Source organism: Miscanthus floridulus, chromosome 16 (assembly GCF_019320115.1).
Source record: "Miscanthus floridulus cultivar M001 chromosome 16, ASM1932011v1, whole genome shotgun sequence".
Classification (NCBI taxonomy): domain Eukaryota; kingdom Viridiplantae; phylum Streptophyta; class Magnoliopsida; order Poales; family Poaceae; genus Miscanthus; species Miscanthus floridulus.
In genome coordinates this window covers 87,567,256-87,586,240 of record NC_089595.1, presented here as the reverse complement: position 1 = coordinate 87,586,240, position 18,985 = coordinate 87,567,256, and positions in this window count along the sequence as shown.

Here is an 18,985-nt window from a genome sequence, read left to right as displayed (position 1 = left end):
TGGTCCTGAAATTCGAAGCATCACGACGGGGGCTATATAAGGGGTGGTAGGTGAAGGCCCCCATGTCCCTTTCCTAGGCATCGCTTTTGCTGCTACGCCCCCCTGCGCTGCCGCTTTCGCCTAGTTGGTTTTTGCCTTCACTCCTCTGCTAGGTTACTTCTGAGTTTTTTAGAAGAGGCTACGCCTGTCAGCCCTCCTCCGCACCGAACTTCCCTCTTTGGGCCGTACCGACGCCTTCTTAGTGTTAGGTCTAGTGGGTGGTCCGTGAGGTTTGAGGAGTGCATGATTTCTAGCGCGGAGATGTTAGGGCTTGAAGAGGATTTTTCTAGAGTTGAGGCCTCTATCGCAGACCTGATCACCGCTGAAGAGGCAGGAGACATGGACGACACCTCCAAGACATGGAATTTCGGGCCTTCGCTCATGACCAAAGACATGATCGAGGATTTGTGGAAGTTGGGCTGCTTCGGGGATTCTAAGGTGAAGCCTCCAAAGGAGGCGATGATTCCTAAGCCAAAGGCTGCTGATGCCGTCGTTTTTAGGGATTTCTTCCTCTGCGTCCTTCACTTTCTGGCGGTGCGCTTCCTTCATCAAGTGTTGGAGGCATTTGAGGTACAACTTCATCATCTAACGCCCAATGGGATAGTTACCCTGAGCAAGTTTTGTTGGGCGTACTTGTCTTATGGCGCGGAGCCTAACGTTGGTACTTTTTGTGAGTACAACGAGCCCAGCGCCAGCCCAAGCGAGTTGGCGAAGATCAGCTGGTGGCGCCGTATGGGAGCTGCGCTTTTATGCCGTGAAGGGCCCAGAGGGGCGAAAAGTTGGTGATCTCCTTCACCTAGAAGAACAAGTGGTCGAAGGGTTGTATGCAATATTGGTTCTATGTGAGGACCGAAGGCATGACATCTACTGGCTCAGACAGGAAGAAGAACACCTGCTACCCGCTGGCCTCCGCAATGACCCCAATGAGGCATTTGACCTAGGGAAGCCTAGGTCTAGGGACTGAAGAAGGTCATGAAGCGTGAGACAGGGCCTTTGCTCTGGCCTGCCGGTACTCCAGAGGTCGTGACTTGGTCGAGGAGATGGTGGCGGCTAACTGCTGGCCCCTCGGAAGGAACAAGCCCGCTATGACCATAGAGATGGTTAGCCTGCCTGTGTTTGGCGAAGGTATCGGGGTCCCTTTCCCGTGCTTCAGCTTTGAGAAGGAGGGCCGTGCTGTGGAGAAGTTGGTGAAGTCCGCAGAGGCGGGGGCACGTGAGATATTAGGCGAGATGTCTGATAGAGAGTATCTGGCGCGTCGGGCCATCGTTGGTATGATGCCCCGGCTTAATAGAGTATTTGAAGAATTCAGGATCCACCACGAGGAACATGAAGTTCCTGCGAAGGTGTACAAGTCCATAGAGGACAAGGCGAGGAAGGCCGCCACCAAGAATACAACTGTTGTGGTGGAGGCGAGGAAGAGGAAAGGGGCTACTGCGTCTAAGGTCACTACCAAGAGGCGGAAGACTAGGGCCACTTCTGCTGCCGCCTCTACCGATGCATCCGCGGCTGCCTCCGCTAATGATGGTGAGGAGGTTGCCGAGAACGTTGGCGGGGGCTCTGGCTTTGCTATTGTCGGGACGGGAGGCGAGCGCTCTGCCGCCTCCCTAGAGCTTGGTGGCAACGATTTGGCGGATACCGTGCTCCAGGGTACGCGCGGTGCCCTTGCTGCTGAGCCCTCCGTTGTGGCACCTATGCTCGGCGTTTTGGGTGATGAAACCTGTGGCAGAACCGCCTAATCTAATACCTCTCAGGAGTACTTATCTTCCATTAGACACTAAGTACTCAAGGGAGGGCACCAAATTACCTGGTTCCATCGAGCACACCCCAAGGGAGAACCAAAAAATCCATATTTTTCTATCAGGACCACAAATGAGAGAATAAAGCTTACATAATTCTTAACCATTTCTTACATCACTTTTTATGCAATATCAGAGTATAATATTTACTGTTGATAATAGCATAATATGATCATGTTATCAGAGTTATGAATAATTTAATTTAATAGTGGAATATAAACATGTGATCAGAATTACAGCGGAAATAACTATCTATCCATGGCATGATGAAGCATTGATATATAAACTATGACAGTAGATCATAAAACTTCCATTTATAAAAATATTTAGTGAGAGTTATAAATAAAAACTATGATCGCAGCGTAAAGGAATCCTCTCTGAGCCCATCTGAAGGAATCCACACACAAGGGTCAGCTCTAGCATCAACTTGTCACCTGCAATAGGGGGAAATAAAACTCTAAGTACTCAATTGTACTCAGCAAGTCTTACCCGACAGGAGGAAAGAAAAGACTCCAAGGATATGGAAGACTATCTGGCTTGTGGGTTTATTACATCTGCAGGAAACATTACTAAGCGTGCGTCCTTATATTCAATTTTATTAGCAGTCATCATTAGTCCATTAACTAACCATTCTATGTAAGCACCTGTGCTACATTCAAGCAGGTGGTAAGCAATCAAATTTCTTTTTACCATCTTTCATCTTCTAGTTCTTACTGTGTTGCTAGACTGTAGACAAGTCATACCGGATCGCCCGGCGATTCGTGAATCAATATGCCCAGCTGGGTACACCAAAACACACGCCCTGCTTGTACCCTAGGCACAAGTAGGACCAACCCACTACCCTCGTGTCACGGGGTCTAGGTCCTCGTCTAAACTTAGACTCCAAGCCCCCACCCTAAGTCCCGGAAAAGACCTCCACCCAAAAACCACCCTGAAAGTCGGTCCGGAAAGAGCCAGAACCCATGACATGAGAGTAACAAGTCTTTCCTGCGCCCATACCCAAGTATGTGCTCGGGATAATATGTCTGTGACCTGCCTAGAACCCAATGCAACGGCCGGTCCTTAACCGACATAGACAGGGAAAACAGTGTAACCAAGCTATGCCCCGTTGGCCACAGGACAACCCATTACACCCACCATTACCCAAACCATATCCCTGCCTGGTCTCTATTTTCCTTTCACCATTTTATATATTCCAAGTGATAATAATATAGTAACAACAGTAATATATTTCCTATCTCTCACGAGTGATAGGCAATCACTCGACTTCTACTAGAGTCATGTAGCATAGCAATCTATACGATCCTATCATACTAGTAAGACTCATAGGATAAAGATATATATGCAAGTGGGTTTCATTCAACTCCTTAAAACTTAATGCACAAATATAATTTAAAGTGCAGAAAAGTAGGGGTTATGCACCGGGACTTGTCTGGGTAAAATATAACCAAAAGTTAGCATTCCATCTCCGTGACATGATCCCTGGCACCATCTTTTCAGCTACTCCAGTTGATACCATTGATCCACCATCATTCCTATTATGATAGATATTGATGCAAATGCGTAGATGTAAATAATCAACGACAGTCGAAATGCTTAGAAATCCGATCACGCCTCACAAGCTAACGAGATAGCTCTAACGCGCTAGTCTACGCATCAACATCGTCGAGAAAGGTGTCATTTCCCAACAAGTGTTTTAGTTATAAAATTCCAAGGTGTTTCCTTATTTTATTTATTTGACTTACTATATATTCAAACTAGGGCTCATTTACTATCTTAGTAATTTAATTTCTCTGCAACTACAAAAATTACAGTGGACACCTACCCATATGATGAACCTAACATACAAATTTCATAGCATTTGGAGCAAGGAAACTAATTTAATTAATTACAACAACAATAGATTAATTTTTAAGGCAAATTATTTTGCACTAAAGCATATGATTTTATGTGTTCAATGTGTATAGACTTTTATTCAGAGTTCAACAAAACTAGATTTACCATTTTATGATTTTTATTTGATTTATTACAGATTTACAAACTTCAGCCATTTTAAACAAAATAATAAAATTAGCAGAAAAAGAAAAACGAACCACGGGCCGCATTAGGCCTAGCCGATCAAGGCAGCCTAGACAGGGTGGGGCGCGCGCGTGGTGCGAGCGGCCTAGACGCAGCGACCACAGGCCGGCCCAGCACGTGGGCATGAGCGACCCAGCAAGCCGGCCCATGCGCAGTCTGCCCAAACTGGCCTGGCGGTTATGCAAAAATGCACCCATGCTTCTATCTATTTGGTACACTACTATTCATATGAGTCAAATATTTTACACCTAGAACCCTGTATTAGTTGCTATTCACCTTTCTCACCTTTTCATCATCCTCAAGGCAGAGCACGGACAGGGGAGCACCGGTCGACGGTCAATCCTAGCCGGGGAAGGCACGACGACGGCGGGAAGCCTGCCGGAGAGGTTCATGGGAGCCCACGTGGCCTTGGGCTGGCTGCGGCAAGACTAGAGCCGGCCCCTGGTAGCCTGCCCGCGCGAGCCGTGGTGGCGGGTACACTGGTTGCGGCGGCGCCGGCCAGGCGGTAGCGGCAACGGCGCCCTAGCGTGGGTGGCTGCGGCGCTATGGGAAGGAAGAGGAGGGGGGTGCCGGTGCTACATGCGGCGTCAGCAGCAGGGTGACCCGGCATGGACGACGGCGGGGTCGGCGGTGGCGCCGCCACGATGGGGACGAGGCGTGGGGCTCGGGAGGGGTAGCGCCATGGGAGCTGTGGACCAACGCGAGGCAACGGGGCACGCACGCTAATGTGGGGAGCCGGGCAATGGCGCAGCAGGTGCGATGGGAGGTGGCGTGGTGCTGCGACCATGACGGCCGTAGGCGCGGGCGGTAGCGGCCCGGCCAGACGCTCTGTGGTGGCGAGCCATGGCCCGGCGAGGACGACGCTACCCGACGCTGCTGGGCTAAGGAGGGCGCTGCTTCAGGACATGGTCCCCCGATTCGGCGCGGTGAGACGGGGAAAGAAGGCAAGGCAAGGCAAGGCCGTAGTTGGTGACATGTCTCCCATGTCCGTGGGCGGGGAAGAGGGCAGCGACGGCAGCAACAGCTCGGCGTCAGCGTGCATAAGAAAGAGCATGGGGAGAGGGAGCAGCGGTGCATGGGCACAACAAAGCAACATCACAGCAAGGACGGTGCTGCATGTGCTCTGGTCAGTGATGTCTAGCAAGCCCACGTACACGGCGATGGGGCCCAACAACGCGGCGCGACGCTAATAAATAAGATGATCACTTGATTTAGAGCAGGGGGAACGCACCACCGTATTCAAGCGGTCAGGACCGCAGTGAGGCAAGGACAACAGAGAAAGAGGGGCCAAGCGAGAGAGCAAGCTGGAAGGGCGAGCCGGAGCTAGGTCCCCTCCCTTCGGCAGGAGAAAAAGAAAAGAAAGGAGAAAGCAGCGTGAGGGCTCAGCCTCCATGGAAGTGTGAACGCAAGGACAACGCGGCAACAAGGACATGAGGGAACATGCTGTAGCTGAACACATGGGTGTCACGTGGCTCTGCTGGCGGCGTGCCTGTGCATGAGACGATGTGACGCGGATTTGAACAGCGATACATTGTCGGCAGCTCCAAAAGATCTAAATCCTATTGACTTCAACCAATAAACATTTCACGCGATAGCTCATACTTCGAACCAAGCCATGGAACAAAAATGTTAGGGTGTTATGTAATTATTTTATGCAAAACAAATCGCCACAAACAACGCTTTAAAATATAATTTCTGATTTTTAGCGCTGACGCGAGAAGATGGTTTTTAAATTTTAAATTCTATTTTTGAGCCATCAGAAATAGAACAACATCTATTTGCCAAATCCACAGTTGCAGTTTCATCTACTAACTTGCACTACAAATTTTATTTAAGTACCAATTACAAGTTATATTTTAGTTTTGTTTATAAAAATTGTTTTTCATGCTTAATCAATTAAACAAGCTAGTCGCTATTTATTTGCTATCAGGCATTTTTAAGCACTTTCTTCATATTTTTCCAAACAAGCCCTAAACAACTTTTGTCCATGAGATTATTTAAAAGTTGTTAAGCACCGCGACAAGTTGACTAGCGACACTTATTTGTTCGTTTTATTCACGAAAACGAGTCACACAAGATTCATTTATAAATCCCACGTGCGCTTTAAATTTTTAAACCCAGAAACTTGTGTTGCTAATTTCTCTTAGGCATAAACCTAGGTGCTCAGTAAGCTCATAACACCAGAGGTGTTTCAAAACCTCTGGCTTCAAGGGCGATGGCGATGCGTCTCCGCCTAGAGAGGGGGAGACCGCTGGTACTGGCCTTCGTCGACCTGCGGCTGGTCTCGACGAGGTGTTCGAGGATAGGCAGAGGCGAGCTCTCTAGTTCATTTACCTCAGGGCATAGGGTTTGAGGCCACTGGACACCATGCCGAGGGTGCTGGATGCTCAGGCAGCGTCCCGAGTCCTTTGCATCTTGGTAGGTCACTTTCCAACTTTGCTTTTTCCTGTAGTAGGTAAGCTTTCTTATTTTATGGGGACTTGTTTTCTATTTTTTAGGGGGTTTGATGGAGGCCCTTGGAAGGATTGATGAGAACCCTGACGACCCTTTGGGAGTGGACCTCGCCCGGATTGGCTTGGGAGCCCCTCCGTAGCCTCCGCTTAGGGGTCCGACTCCTCGTCCATTCGGCGCTGGCTTGGATGGTGGCAAAGGTTACTTTTTTCTTGTTTTTCGTTTCTGCATTATTTTTATATTTGGTCTTTGTTGATTTTGTTCGCTGTTTCAGGTGCCTCCGACAGCACAATAAGTGGGTGGGCGGATGTCCTTGAAGCTGTTTATAAGGATATAGGAGGTTGTTCTTCCTATATTCCTTATTACATTACTTTTTGTCTTACGTTTCTTACACTTAAATTTGCTGCCAGGCCGCCTTCGCCACCATTTGAGGAACATGGATTACTTCAAGTTGCCGCAGATGAACTTGGAGCAACAATGTGTGGTATGTTTCTTTTTTCAATTTCTCGGCTTGTTACTCTACTCTTTTTGTGGCTGACGCTCGTTTGGGCAGAGCCATTGTCTTTTGGAGGCCATTGAAGAGTGTGGCACGCGGGAGGTGGTCGACTGCAATTTGGCCATCGAGGCCTTGAAGAATGAAGTGGAGACTCTAGAGGCCAAGAAGACTCAGCTTGTGGGGGAGGTTGGTAGCCTTTGCACAGCCCGTGCTGAACTGGAGGAACTCTAGAAGAAGGTTGACTCGCTGAGTAAGGAGGTTGAAGGGGCGAAGGTGGCGGAGCAACTGGCTGCTGAACGCGCCTTGAAGGCCATTGAGGCGGGCGACAACCTTCGAAGGGAAAGTGGCGTAGCTCTAAAGGCGCAAGTAGATGTGCTATCTAATCGCCTTGAGGATGCTAAGTCCATCGTCCTGGCGGCAACAAAGCTTTATGTGGGGGCACTCAAGCAGTTCGGAGGCTCCACGCTGCCGTTGCCTTCCAAGTCTTTGGCCTTCAGCATCTTCTCGTGGTTGAAAGCCAACTTCATGAAGCTGCCTAACTTCGTTGGGGGTGCTAGGGATTTTGGAGCTTTGGCCTCCGCTACAAATCTTTCAAAGATGTTGGCGCAAGATGGCTGCCCGCACACAAGGGGCATGAAGGAGAGAGACCTTAAGGGCCCGATCGACCTTGGGGCGACTTCGCACGATATCCGTAGATCGGTCCACCATTTCATGAAGTCATTCTGGGTGAGATTTGGCCAGGCGAAGGCTCGCTCCATGGCGGAGGCACGTCGGGTCGAGGCTAGTTTTTTCATTTATAACTTGTTTGTCTTTGTCTTAGGTACTTTACTGCTTGCTTGCTATTTTTATAACTTGGTGTTATTTTCTGCAGGAGTTGCAGAAGAAAGAGGGTACACGTGGAGCTACTGGTGTGCAATCTTCACCGGCTATAGAGGCGCTGGCTCCGAAGGCTCCGTCTCCGGCTGCTGAGGCCCCGAATCCCCCGGAGCCCGCGACTGCTCCTACTAATCCGGAGGTGTAGTGTTGGTTTTAGTTTTCTTTTAGGCTTGTCGATTGCAATACGCCATAGTTGTGTATATTTTGGTCTAAACTGTGAACTTGTCCTACGTAGGTCTCCTTCGCTGGGGCTGTGCAGGACGTGCCTCTTGTTACTTGTATCATGACGACATTTATGTTAATAGTGAATTATGGCGATATTGGTGGGAAACTTTTCCCCATCGTTTATTGATGATATGTTTGCTTTTGTAAAGTATGATATTGACAATGAGCATGTGGAGTTTACTAGGTCACTGGCTTGGCAAGGGCGTTGTCCTTAGTTTTTTAATTGAATTGTTTGGCTGGCCTTCGTGCCTTTGTAAATGTTATTTAGGAGGCCTTAGCGCGTTCTCTTTTTGTTTTGCTGTCTTTGGGCTTTTGTACTATTGTGCTTTTGGCGTACCTTCTGGCCTTTACTGTTATTGTACTTTAGCTATTAATTTTGCCGGTTAACTAAAGCTTGTTAGTGATAAGCCTCTCCCCGATTCCTACACCGAAGCCTGAGTATGGACATGACTTTGTCAAGGTTACAGGCTAATTTAGCCGAGGAGGTCGTTCAATGCTTTAGAGCCCTCGTCTAAAGCCTTGGAGTGTCCTATGTTTTAATTCTGTCATCGAATATTGTGGGTGCGTTGCTAGCCACTTTCGACCGTCGCCTTTTGTGTTGTTTTATTTTCTTTTTTGGGGGATTCCTCTTTATATTTTAGAGGTTTTTAAATGTAACTTGCCTCATTAAAAACCTCACCTTCGCTAGGAGCCCCCTTTGTGAGGAAAAGAGTGCAAGCCCTTTTGCATGAAAAGTAAAAATGCAAAAAAATAAAAAACTTGGTGACCTTCGCTTATAGTTCTGCGGAGGCCACCTTTTTACATTTAGATGTAAAACCTACACAAACCATTGATGTTCCAAGTGTGCGTTGTTGTTCTGCCTTCACCGTCGGTCAGGTGGAATGACCTGGGTCTTCTAGCTGCTTTCGCCAAGTAAGGGCCTTCGCATTTTGGTTGGAGCTTTCCAACATTTTCAGCATTAGGTCTTCTTCTGAGGAGTAGGTCGCCATCTTGTATGATTTTCCTGATCACTTTGCTGTCTCTCCAATTTCTAGTTTGGTTTTGATACTTTGCAATGTTTTCAACTGCTTCCAATCTTGTACCCTCAATCGTTTCTTTGGAGTATTATTCATCTTGTACGAGTGCCTGCTTTATGACACGGAGGCTCTGATGCCTGACTTCTTTGGGCAGCATTGCTTCTTCACCATACAAGAGTTTGAACGGTGTGAAGCCTGTTGTTCTAGAGGTTGTACTGTTATGGGACCACACTACCTTCGGCAGTTCCTCTACCCATTTGCCTTTGTAAAGGTTGAATAAGGTCTTTGCTATTGCTAAGAATATTACCCTGATAGCTCTTTCCATTGCACCGTTTGATTCTGGGTGGTAGACTAAGGCTGTTTACACCAAAATTTGAAAAAAGAATTACAGGAACTCGAAAGCTCCTAAGATTGTGTCATCAAGGAATCGATTGCGTAAAGGCCGGTATCAGCTGATTCAAATATAGTACCCGAGTCGGCTCTCTTCAGATAGTGCCAGCAGATAACGATGAAAACTATGGTTGGCGTCAGGAAAAATATGTTGAACTCTACAAAAAGGGAAAGATTAGGGTCCAAGTTATCTTAAATTAGGAATGTTTTCTCTTATGCCAAAGATTGTAATGAGTCATGCTTAAGTAGGATTCATGCGTAGGTTCCAGGTATAAATAATGGACCCCGGCTATTGTAAATGACACATAATCAATCAAATACAAGTTACTTACTTTTTTGGCTCCAGCCACCCCTTAGGAGTAGGAGTAGAGTAGATCTCGGTGAGTTCTTCAGCGAGCAGGGCTGCATCGGTCCGGCCAACCTCCAGCTAGTCTATAAGTACCGTCATGGCTTATACTTCTATTCGTACGGCTGCATCGATCCGGTCGACCTCCACTGCGACTCTGGTATAAACTAGTTATCGACTCTTGTCTAGTTCAAGTATGGCTGCATTGATCCGGTCGACCTCCACTGCTCGAACTAGATTAAGTTAAAGTTATTGGCTCTATCTAAGGGTGGCGCCCTTCGGGTAGATTCATTAAGTTACCGATCTTGCTGATGTTTTTCATTGTTATTAGTTTATAGCAACATTAATTCACCCGATCGAGATCAAATTAGATCAGCCTCATATCCTTTAGATCCGTCGTTTGTTTATTACAACATGATATTATCTACCTTGAACGACGGTTTATGTTTCATTCGCTGTTTTACTTCGATCTTGATCGTGCATAGTATGCAGTTAAGGCATGTATAACCTTGAAGGGGTCTGCTGGCTAGTTGAATCTAGTTTATGGTTCACCATTATCGCTGTAATGATCCGGTCGATCCCCACTGATGGCACTGTAGATTGGAGGATGCTAGTTAGTAGATTTATTCCTAGTTAGGCGTGACCTTAGCTATTTGCTATGCCTGCATCGGCTAAATAGCCGATCGCCTGTGCGTTAATGCCTATGGCGTGTTTACATGATTCCATTAAGCGTGAGTAGTCCATAGGTTGATTTGTTGTCTTTTTCACAGCTGCATCGATCCAGTCGAACCCCACTGTTAGAGATAGCGGGTTGAGTCTGAGGAGTCCATAGATTTGTTCACGTGAAATAGTCGATTGTTCACACGCTATAGTCCTTTTCACCGAAATCGGCTATTTTAGTCGATTCGTCTGAGCCTTCACATATAGCATGTCTTTTGGAAAACCTATCGATGTATGGACGTGTTTGCATATTCTTCGGTTTTAGTTTGTTACTATCAACATAGCTGCCATCGATCCGGTTGAACCTCACTATTGGTGGTAACAGATTAGATTCAGAGCGTTTGTAGATCCGTTCGTATCAGATAGTCGATTTGTTCGCGTGCTGTATCCTTTATCGTCAGATTCATCGGCTCAATAATTCATATTGATAATATCCACCTAGCTGATGATCTCATTTACATATACGTGTACTGTACCTGTCAACATAAAATCAATCGCTACCAACGAGCTTTACAGTTCGTAACAGCCGATTTCTTTGTGGATCGGCTATTCAGTCGCTCTTCCTGTCTAGCCGCTCCCAAAGTGGCACACTTGGAACTATCTGGGCACAGACCAGCATGTTCTACCTTAAATTACTGATAAACTTTCTCTCCTTGTCAATTGTAGGGTCAAATTGACTAGCACATCTCGGAGGAGTACGCAGGATTGATCATCCCTGTGTTGAAGCCAGGCAGATCTTTAGCTCCATCGAGTAGACCCTTCCGGCTTGCTCGTGTGCCCGGCACGATCGACACATTTTCGTGCCGACACACGTTCTGGCATGCCCGGTGGGACCCCACAATCGTCATTGCGGCTTACAACAACAACGACATCCTCATGGTACCTTGTGAAGACCTACCTGATGGAGATAAAGATGTCATCAACAAAGGTATAGAAGAATTTTAGAACAAGTGTTTGTTGTCCTACACCAAGACACGTGACAATACAATTGTTTAGAAATATTAGTAATGGCCGATTTTGTCACCCAACATCATAAGCCAATTGTTGGCTATGTGGAGCCGGTATAATGGACGCTGTTGTTTGATGGGTCATTATGCAAGCAAGGTGGTGGCATTGGTATTGTTATTATTTTGCCTTGGGGGGCAAGTTTCGAGTTTGCTCTTCCAACTAAACCAATGATTACCAACAACCAAGAGGAATATGAAGCTATTCTTAAGAGACTTCAACTTATTCATGAAGTAAAGACCAAAACAATTGAAATATTTGGAGATTCACAGTTAAATATTAATCAGTTGATCGGCCTATATGAGTGCAAAGAAGATACTTTGAGAGGATACTATGATGAGTGCTAAAAGTTGCTCAAGGAATTTCTTCTTGTCTCTTTTCAACATATTCTGAGAGCATAGAATCAAGAGGCTAATCGTTTAGCTCAAAGTGCGTCAGGTTATCGAGTGTTTCAAGAAGTCTTGAGTAGTGAAACCTCGAATGATGATTGAAGAGTTGAAATAGCCGATTACCTTAGGAATCCATCATAGAAAGTTGCCAGAAAGCTAAGATATAAATCAACTAAGTATGTTTTACTAGATGATCAGCTATATTATAAAATAGTCGATGGGGTGTTGCTCAAATGCTTAAATCAAGAGGAAGCTAAGGTGTTGATGGGTGAAGTGCATGAAGGGATTTGTGGGGCTCATCAATCGACTTATAAGATGAAATGGATTATTCACAGAACTAGATATTTTTGGCCAACAATATTGGAAGACTGTTTTGAATATTATAAGGGGTGCAAGGATTGTCAACGTTTTGGTAATGTCTAGAAATCGCCTGCATCGGCTATGAATCCAATAATCAAACCATGGCCGTTTCGAGGCTGGGGAATTGATTTAATTGACCAGATTTTTCTACCCTCAAGTAAAGGACATAAGTTCATATTGGTAGCAATGGATTATTTCACTAAGTGGGTTGAGGCAATTCCTTTGAAGACTGTAACCTCAAAGAACATGGTTGATTTTGTTAAGGAACATATTATGTATCATTTTGGGATTCCTCAAACAATCACTACCGATCAAGGAATGATGTTCACATCAGAAGAGTTCAGAGATGTTGCTGCCAGTATGGGAATTAAGCTACTAAATTCTTCTTCTTACTATGCCCAAGCTAATGGCCTTGCAAAGGCATCCAATTAGATTATGATTAAGCTGATCAAGAAAAAGATTGAGGAGCAGCCAAGGAAGTGGCATTCAATGCTTAATGAGGCATTATGGGCGTATAAGATGGCATGTCATGGATCGACTAAAATGTCACCTTGCGAACTTGTGTATGGCCATAATGCAGTCCTTCCTTGGGAAGTCCAAACTAGATCGAGGCGTGTTACATTGTAAAATGATTTGTCAACTAAAGTCTACAAGAATCTTATGATAGATGACTTGGAGGACTTGAGTTGCCATCGGCTACGTGCTCTTGAGAATATTGAAGCCAATAAAATGAGGGTTGCAAAATATTACAATAAAAAGGTCAAGAGCAAGCAATTTTCTGAAGGGGACTTGATCTGGAAAGTGAAGTTGCCGATCAGGTCAAAAGACAACAAGTTCGGCAAATGGTCACCTAATTGGGAAATACTTTATCTGATTAAACGTTGTGCGCCTAGCAATGCTTATATTTTGAAAACAAAAAGAGGAGAGGAAGAATTTGGCAGAGCAATCAATGGGAAATATCTGAAGAAATATTATCCTAGCATTTGGATTAATACTTGACAACCGATTTATTCGGTCATTGGCTCTGATAGCCGATACCAGAAGAGTATCGCCTCTAGTATAAAAAATAAACCTAAAAGGGTAGAAGCTGGTACGATATGTATCGCCTATAAGAGCAAAGCAAACATGGATAGATTGATGCATGGAATATGAAGTACAAAGCTAAAGAAAAAATCACTTGAGACGAAGAAATTGTTTGCTAATATCACTTATTACAAACTACAGGTCAGAAAACAATTTGTTTACTATATCATCGACCTAGAAAGTAAGAGCTATAGAGTTGGCGGCGTCAAAGAAATTCTCGACTAGGCGCTCAAGATCCCCAGGGTGTGCCGTGGCTAGAAAACTGTGGGAAAGAAGCCAAAGCTCATGGCTGGAATAGGCTTGCGCAGCAGCCAATGCCATGGTAGCACCATGACGAACGCCATGCAGAGCAATCTCCCTGACATGGTTTGGGATGTCATGCAAGCGAACCACTGGAACGGCGCCTCTGGCATTGACGAATCCCGCCGCGTACTCCACGGCTGATCGGAGGCTTTCTAGCTGAGTAGATTGGTCTAAAAAGATTCAAAGGGGAGATGATTAGGATCTAGAAGATAAAATCAAGAGGAGACAGAAAGTTGGAGTAGACATCTCACCCGTGATTCTGGCCTTGGCATCGGCTGACCTATCCTCAACCGGATCTATCTCGGGAGGCGATCGGCATCGAACCATGGCCAGAGCCGATTTTGCGAGGGAGAGGCAGTCGGCGAGGTTTTGGCTAGCTCGATCAATGTAGACGAGCAGATCATCGTTGTTGATCCGTCTCCTTGGATAGCAAGGGAGCTGGCGGGCAAACTATTGATGAAGAGAACCCCAAAGGCTGAACGGAGTCGGCCCTATGCCTCGAGGTGGTGGGGGCATCATGAGTTGCACCCTCCTGGTGACAAAGGTGCTAGCGTGATGACGCAACTCCGTTGAGGTCCTCCTCAGTAGACCTCTTGCTGTTCTCCATGATCTCAAAGCAGAAACCACGCTGAATACACGAAAGGTTTGAGATGAAGCAGGTTGTTTTTGGATCCACAACCGTGGCCCGTATATATAGCCCAGGAAGGTGAGAAGATAGATTTCGTCGGGGTTATGGAATTAAAGTTAGATACAGAAATGGATCGACACTCAGAAAATTCAGGGGATGGATCATAAAGAGATAACAGATTCAGACTTATTGCTTCCCATAATCACAAAATATCATGGGATGGATACGATGGGTTTACATTGACCAGTGGTCCCACCAAAGCTTCTTTGGATTGAAGGGAGCCCGAGTCCCCACATGGCTGAAGGTCATCATGATCCGAGTCACATTGGCCCATTGGTAAAATTATACTAGGAGAAGGGGAAAGGCCGCCTGCTTAACAGATGCCCAACTGATTTCTCGGTGACTAGAAAACTGTGGGAAAGAAGTCTGTGGCTTTCTTGTTGGGCATTTGGTGGAGCGAACAAGGGGAAGGTGTCCACACATTTTAGCCCTTACAAACACTAGAACAGCTCTGTGAGCATGGATAGAAGACTCAGGTGATGTCACAAGAATTCTTCTAACCATAGTAGCTGATCCTCATGCTCGATAAGGCGCTAAGATGAGCGACACAATCACCCTATGCACAAGAATTCTTCTAACCACTCATGATCCTCATAGCAAGGGATTAGACCATGGAGGGTCCGACAGAGCTAGAGGCACTAAAAAAATAGGCAGAAGAGAGGCATAACTGAGTTGTTGAATTGCTCTCGCCAGAGTCGGATAGATATTTTATAGTCGGCCTGAAAGATGGATCCAAGCGCCCATGAAGTAATTATGCTCTTGTAAAGTTTTGGAGCATGGGCTCATGAGCTGGAAAAGACGGTGACAGATAGTAGACCCTAGATCTAGATTCTCTACCCGTGACCACGGACCTACCAGGGGTGCAAGCATGATAATTTTGGAATAAAATTACTTTTATCCCAAAATTGGGGGGGCATGTGTTTACACCAAAATTTAGAAAAAGAATTGTAGGAACTCGAAAGCTCCCAAGATCATGTCATCAAGAAATCGATCGCGTAAAGGTCGGTATTAGCTGATTCAAATACAGTACCGGAATCGGCTCTCTTCAGATAGCGCCAGCAGATAATGATGAAAACTGCGGTTGGCGTCAGAAAAAACATGTTGGACTCTACAAAAAGGGAAAGATTAGGGTCCAAGTTATCTTAAATTAGGATTGTTTTCTCTTATGCCAAAGATTGTAATGAGTCGTGCTTAAGTAGGATTCATGCGTAGGTTCTAGGTATAAATATTGGACCTCGGCTATTGTAAAGGACACACAATCAATCAAATACAAGTTACTTACTTTTTCGGCTCCGACCACCCCTTAGGAGTAGGAGTAGAGTAGATCTCGGTGAGTTCTTCAGCGAGCAGGGCTGCATCGGTCTAGGCGACCTCTAGCTTATCTGTAAGTACCGTCATGGCTTATACTTCTGTTCGTATGGCTACATCGATCCGGTCGACCTCCACTGCGACTCAGGTATAAGCTAGTTATCGACTCTTGTCTAGTTCAAGTACGGCTGCATCGATCCAGTCGACCTCCACTGCTCGAACTAGATTAAGGTCAAGTTATCAACTCTATCTAAGGGTGGTGCCCTTCAGGTAGATTCATTAAGTTACCGATCTTGCTGATGTTTTTCATTGTTATTAGTTTACAGCAACATCAATTAGCCCGGTCGAGATAGAATTAGATCGGCCTCATATCCTTTAGATCCATTGTTGGTTTGTTACAACACGATATTATCTACCTTGAACGACAGTTTATATTTCATTGGCTATTTTACTTCGATCTTGATCATGCATAGTACGCGGTTAAGGTATGCATAACCTTGAAGAGGTCTGCTGGCTAGTTGAATCGAGTTTATGGTTCACCATTATGGCTGTAACGATCTGGTCGATCCCCACTAATGACACTGTAGATTGGAGGATGCTAGTTAGTAGATTTGTTCCTAGTTAGGCGTGACATTATCTGTTTGTTATGCTTGCATCGGCTAAATAGCCGATCGCCTGTGCGTTAACGCCTATGGTATGTTTACATGATTTCGTTAAGCATGAGTAGTCCATAGGTTGATTCGTTGTCTCTTTCACGGCTGCATCGATCCAGTCAAACCCCACTGTTAGACATAGCGGGTTGAGTCTGAGGAGTCCATAGGTTTGTTCTCGTGAAACAGTCGATTGTTCACACGCTATAGTCCTTTTCACCCGAATCGGCTATTTTAGCTGATTCGTCTGAGCCTTCACGTATAACATGTCTTTCGGAAAGCCTGTCAAAGTATAGATGTGTTTGTGGATTCTTTGGTTTTAGTTTGTTACTATCATCATAGCTGCCATCGATTCGGTTGAACCTTATTATTGGTGGTAACAGATTAGATTCAGAGCGTTTATAGATCCGTTCGTATCATATAGCCGATTTGTTCGCGTGTTATATCCTTTATCGTCAGATTCATCGGTACAATAATTCATATTGATAATATCCACCTAGCTGATGATCTCATTTACATATATGTGTATTGTACCTGTCAACATAAAATCAATTGCTACCAACGAGCTTTACTGTCCGTAACAGCCGATTTCTGTGCGGATCGGCTATTCAGTCGCTCTTCCTATCTAGCCGCTCTCGAAGTGGCACACTTAGAACTGGCTAGGCATAGACTGGCATGTTTCACCTTAAATTACTAATAAACTTTCTGTCCTTGTCAATTGCAGGGTCAAATTGACTGGCACATCTCGAGAGGAGTACGCAGGATCGATCATCCCTGCGTTGAAGCCAGGCAGATCTCCAGCTCCATCGAACAGACCCTTCTGGCTTGCTCGTGAGCCTGGCACGATCGACACATTTTCATGCCGATAGAGGCGAAGGCGACCTTGGTGCCTATACTCTTGCATAATTCTTTGAAGTTGTTTGAGTCGAACTGTTTTCCATTGTCAACTGTTAGGGTTCTTGGTACTCTGAATCTATAGATTATATTCTGCCAGAAGAACTTTACTGTTTCTAATGTGATTTTGGCGAGTGGTTTGGCCTCAATCCACCTTGTGATATATTCTATGGCTACTACTACAAACCTATTCCCCCCTTGCGATGGTGACAGCGGCCCAACCAGGTCCATCCCCCATCTTTGGAGGGGCCAAGTGGGTGGGATGAGTTGTACAACAGTTGAAGGTTTTAACTAGTGTGGGGAGGTGCTCTAGCATGCTTGGCATGTCTTGACAATCTCTTCTACGTCCTTAATGTCGGCAGGCCAATAGAACCCTTGCCTAATGACTGTCGCCGATAGTGCCCTTGGACCAATGTGTGAGCCGTAAGAACCCTTGCCTGATGATAGGAGGTTTTTGCTGCTTTGAGATATGCACTTGAGTAGCGTTGGACAACGCCTTTTTTATAGTATTCCCTCTACTAGTGTATAGTTTCTTGCTCTCGCTGCCATTCTGGCTGTGCTCGCTTCGTCCTCTGTGTGATGCACGTTGTTGATGCAGTCTATGATCAATTGCCTCCAGTCTTCGGATTCGGTGACTAAGATTGTTTTGAATGCCTTCGTCATGGCCTGCATTGTTGGTACTTGTAGTACTTGATAAAAGCTCTGTTTGGCATGGGCAAGTTGTTTGCTACTGCCTTTGCCACTTTGTTTGCTTCTACTTTTTCTGCTCTTGGTATGTACTGCAAGGTGAATCCATGGAACCTCCGTTCGAGAGCCCTTACTACGGCCAGGTACTTGGCCAGTTCTGGTTCCTGTGCCATGTATTCTTTTTCAACTTGCCCTGCTACAACTTGGGAGTCTATTTTTGCTAGTAGTGTTCTTGCTCCTAGTGCCTTTGCCTTATTGAAGCCCAATACAAGTCCTTCATATTCTGCTATATTGTTTGTTGCCTTAAATTCCAACCTTGTCGCGTACTTCAAGCGGAGGCCAGATGGTGCTATCAGAACGGCGGAGACACCAGCGCCTAGATGCCCCAAGCCCCATCTGTGTAAAGTGTCTAGATTTGGGGCTGGGGCTATGGGGCTTATTGTGCCGAAGGTGTCCAGTCTGCAATAAAATCTGCAAATGCCTGCGACTCGATTGCTGTTCTTGATACATAATTGATTTTGAACTGGGATAGCTCTATTGCCTATTTCCCTATTCTTCTAGAGGCTTCTTTGTTGCAGAGTATGTCCCCTAGTGATCATGAAGATGGTACTATAATTTCATGTGCTTGGAAGTAGTGATTCAATTTCCTAGAGGAGATCAACACCGCATACGCTATTTTTTCAATTTCTATGTAGTTCAACTTTGCTCCTGATAAGGCTTCTGAGATGTAGTAGACCGGTTGTTGAATGACATTCGACTCTTCTTCTTTTTCTTGGACAAGAACCCCATTGACCGCATGGTCAGAGGCTGCAACATATAACAGTAGAGGTGCTACCGAATCTGGCACTGTTACCATGAGTTTAGTAGCCAAATAATTTTTGATTCACTAGAAAGCCCTTGATTATTCTGGCCCCCATTCTACTTTGTCTCTGCCTCTTAAAGCTTTGAAGAATGGGAGGCTGCGTTCTGCTGACTTTGAGATGAATCTGTTTAGTGCTGCTATTCTTCCAGTGAGTTTTTGGACTTCCTTCTTGGTTGAGGGGTTTGACCATCGAAATTATGGCTTTTGTTTTATCTGGGTTGGCTTTTATGCCTTCGGGTCCTATAATGTACCCGAGCATTTTACCTCTCCTTACACCAAAGACACACTTTTCTGGGTTGAGTTTCAGCCTAGCCCCTCTTAG